Genomic DNA, 4,382 nt, shown 5'->3' with positions numbered 1-4,382 from the left:
GAGACAGAGCATGAACGGGGGAGGGGCAGAGAGAGAGGGAGACACAGAATCGGAAACAGGCTCCAGGCTCTGAGCCATCAGCCCAGAGCCTGATGCGGGGCTCGAACTCCCGGACCGCAAGATCGTGACCTGGCTGAAGTCGGACGCTTAACCTAAGACTGCGCCACCCAGGCGCCCCTACAGGCTATAGTTTTATAGTATAAAATCATGTGTATAACATTAGGGTCTTCACTTGCAAAATAAAAGCAGTTCATAAAAACTGCTAGCAAAAAGTTTACTGATTATCCTTTCTTTTCTTTCAAATTTTTATCACCAATTTCTTGAGAATAGGTGAGAAAGACCTCTGTCCCACTCTACTGGACCTGGGTCAAAAAAGTGTGAGATCAGGTATTCCACAGTACTGCTGGTTTTCACAATAGGGAAAAAGTAAAAAGTGTACAAAGCCTTTTATAAATTCACCCCCACTACTTAAAAAACACAAAAGAAAAACAAAACTTAAAAGTTTGTGTCCTGCTATGAAGGATCTGCCATTAACTTGTACATAAAGAAAATGATTATCTAGCACTCAGAGCTCAGGGCTGGGACTAGGGTGAGGCAAATGAAGCTATCACCTTAGGCAAAAAATTTAAGGGGATATCGAATAATTCAGTAAGCAAGATATACAATATTTTAATGCATTATTTTTTAAGGTAAAAATCAATGCAAAAAAAAATCAATGATGAATTAAATGTCAAAATTTCAAATGAGGACAAGATCTAACAACCCAGCCTTATTCGCCTCACCCTAATCCCAGTCCTATGCAGGATATCGGGAGGTTAGATTAATTCTGAATAATTATTATAATAGACACCATCTTGAGGAACTGGGGCAATTTATGAAAAACTAACACTTCTTTCTGAGTCATTTGGTAAAACCATGTCCTATCATGTTACCAAGCTGCTTAGCTCTGTTCTATGCTCTAGCTGGGAAAAAATGCATGTGATTAAAGACTTCTAACTGCATGCAAGCTTGACTCTTTTGAGGTTCATTCATCTTTAATTACTATCATGCCCTTGCTAGTTTTAACCTGCCTTTTCTCTTTTAAGAGAGAGAGGCATACATACAGGGGGAATTGAAGAAGAATAGGAGAATAAAAATAGTGAAAGGGAAGGGAAATAGTGAGAAGGGAAATTAGCATGATCTGGCTCAGAAACAAATGTAGCTAACTTTTAAAATGACATCAGCATTTCAAAATGGGTTCCAGAGGATTAAGATGGTAACAAGTGACATCTAAAGAAAGCAAAGAGAAAATTGCTGCTCTGGAGCTAATGCTGATAAATTTGGAGAAATAATAGAAATGAGAGTATAAAGTTGGGGAAAAGAACCTGTGAAATCTTATATGGTTTACTTTCGGAGGACAAGGAGTGAGAATCGTTATAGTCAGGTGTGGCTCTGGGTCTTTAGGAGTACAGATTTATAACTGTTCTAGGAAGGGTGTTTGTTTGTCTCAAGGATGGGTAACCAGGATAAGATTTAAAAAACAAAACAAAACAAAACAAAACTCTCATTTCCCCTCTCCCCAAAACAACAAAAATTGTACTTAAAAGGAAAGATAAACTCATAAATACCTGTGGAACAGAACACAGCAAGGATGCTTTTTTTACCATAAGTTTGACTAAGCATCAAATGTATCCCAATGAGGAAGAAAAGGTAAAAGTCTCTAATATGCTTAATTTTATAAATATGGAAATGAATGGAAGAATCGCCCACAATTACAGACAAATACGAGAGATACATGGAACTGTAAAGAAAGTAAAAATTATGACCAGATATCAAAGGAGTTGAAACTTGGTGTGGGAGGGGGGAGGTAAAGATCTTAAAGGGGGTTAAAAAAAACTTTATTATGGAAAATTTCAAATATTTACAAGAATAAAGAGAATAATGTAATGAATGCCCATATATCTGTCACTTAGCTTCAACAGTTAATTCATGACTGGTCTGGTTTCATCTATTCCCATTGCCCTGAGTTTGTTGGTTTTATTTTTTTTTTTTTTTGGCCCTGGATTATTTTATTTTTATAAAAGTTCCAGACATATCACTTCATTCATAAATATTTCAATATATATTTCTAAATGGTAAGGATTCTCTTAACAATATCCCTACACTACCTAAATTTAGTAATAATTCTTTATAACATAATTTTTCCTATTGTTTTAAAAATAGCTTAAATAAGAATCCAAATGTATTATAATTGGTTGATACATCTTATAAATTTCTTTTAATCTATAGTTTCTCCTCCCCCACTCTTTTTCGTCTTGCAATTTATTTATTGAAAATACTAGGTATTTTATCCTCTGTAGTCCCCTACATTTTGGATTTTTCTGATTGTATCATCACAGTATCATTTAGTATGTTTCTTGCCCATGTCTTTCCTTAAACTAGTAAGTAGTTATAGGGGCTTGATCTTATTCAGGTTTATTTTTGGGGTAGGAATATTTCTTGGTGGAAGTATGTACACATGTATACAATGTTTGGCTAGCTCTCTTCAGAGACATTGATGAACATTACCTACATCCATCATTTCTTTGGATATTGCAAAATAGTGGTCTTCTATAATTACTTCTTTATTTATTAATAATGACATTCTATCATTATTTACTAACTAGATGATTTCCATAAAGAAAAACAACTTTAAATTTAATTGGGAACATGCTAATCTTATATATATGTAATCTCATATATATACACACACACATATATATATATACATACATATTATATACATACATATATTTATACATATACATACATACATACATACATACATACATATATATACATATTGGGATTTGGGGTGGGTTTTTAAGAATGCCTTGAAATAATGTTAGGACTAGAGGTTTTCTAGTACCTGAAACATGTTTACCCCAGAACATGTTTTCCTACCAGCTTCCCCAACCCTAGCTGAAAATGTTAGACATCTTCTCTTTAGTGTTCCTACCTCTGCTTTCACATCTTTCTGCCTTAAGCTTAACAATAATCTATTTTATGTTTTCTATTATATTTTAAGTCACTCTCATAATATTTGTTTGCAACTTTTTTTCCATTTCTCTGACATTTGGAACACTTTCTAGGGCCTTTTATATTCTTTTTATTTTATATTCTTTTTATATTCTTATTATTTTTTTATTGAGATATAATTTACATAAAATAAAATTTACCAGTTTTAATTACACAAATTGATGCATCTTGACTAATATATATACCATAAACAATCATAGAACATTTGGGCTTATACTTTTAAAGTCTTTTAGTTGAAAATAGTTAAATTTCTGAACATTTGTAAATGGTAAAGTCTCAAAATAAAAAGATCATGGTTTCATTTAGTATGAAAAGAAAAATGAGGAACACACTTAAGAATAGTTATTAAGAAAGACAATAGAATTCTGAAAATCTATTAGATTGTGTATTTGTCTTCCTTTCATCCTTTAAACAGGATAAAATGCTTGTTGAAAATTAAGAACTTGCCAAGAATAAATTTGATTTCAGGGTATCAAATGCCTGTAATGCTGATGAGAATCGGGGTACTAATTCATCTTAGTCTTGGTCTTCTGGTTTGTTTCCTTTTTATGCTAATCTTCCTAAAATCAGGGCATGGTTGAAGAATGGCAAGATGGGTAGAGAGGAGGTGGTAAGACCAGTTGGCACAAACAACACCTACACCCTTTCATTCTACTCCTTAAATAGCATAATTACATGGCAACGGTGCCCAGTAATGTAAAGCAAATGAATTGTTTAAGTACAGTGACATTGTAACTATTAGGAAATTGTTTGAAAAAGGAGACATAACCTGCCATAGTCATTATCTATTGTGAATAGTTATGTGGTGATACTTTTGAATGCTTGTTTAATATAAAAATGTGGATTTTTAGATAGAAGGGGAGGAAAAAACCAATCTGAAGTCGAAGGCTAAATTGACTAGGGAGGGAGGTAGATGAATGGAAAGCAGTGCTCCCTTCCTTTGGCGCTCCAGTGTTGCTCCTAGTATATCTCCCTCCTCTTATCTCTCCTGCCAGACCTTCACTAGCTCCTCCTCATTCTTCCTTCTTTTTTTTTTTTTGTAATATTTATTAATTTGTGTGTGTGAGAGAGAGCGTGTGCATGAGCTCAAGTGGTGGAGGGACAGAGAAACAAGGGGACAGAGAGAATCCCAAACAGGCTGCATGGTGTCTGTGCAGAGCCCAATGCAGGGCTGGAACTCACGAACCACTGTAAGATCAAGACTTGAGACAAAATCAAGAGTCAGAGACGCTCAGTGGACTGAGCCAATCAGGCTCCCCTCCTCCCCATTCCTTTTTACCCCTTAATTTTAGGCATTTCCCAAAGTCTTTTCTCTATCTTTTACT

The 4,382-nt window shown here is 34.5% G+C and overlaps 1 protein-coding gene across 5 annotated transcripts in view; it reads left to right on the top strand.

Moving 5' to 3' along the window:
* Nucleotides 1-4,382, top strand: part of FILIP1 (filamin A interacting protein 1) — a 273,424-nt gene that overhangs the window by 237,920 nt on the left and 31,122 nt on the right. The window lies entirely within an intron of this gene.

Source organism: Felis catus, chromosome B2, assembly GCF_018350175.1.
Source record: "Felis catus isolate Fca126 chromosome B2, F.catus_Fca126_mat1.0, whole genome shotgun sequence".
NCBI lineage: Eukaryota > Metazoa > Chordata > Mammalia > Carnivora > Felidae > Felis > Felis catus.
The sequence above is the reverse complement of the archived record's forward strand: the minus strand, read 5'-3'. Positions and strand labels throughout refer to the sequence as shown.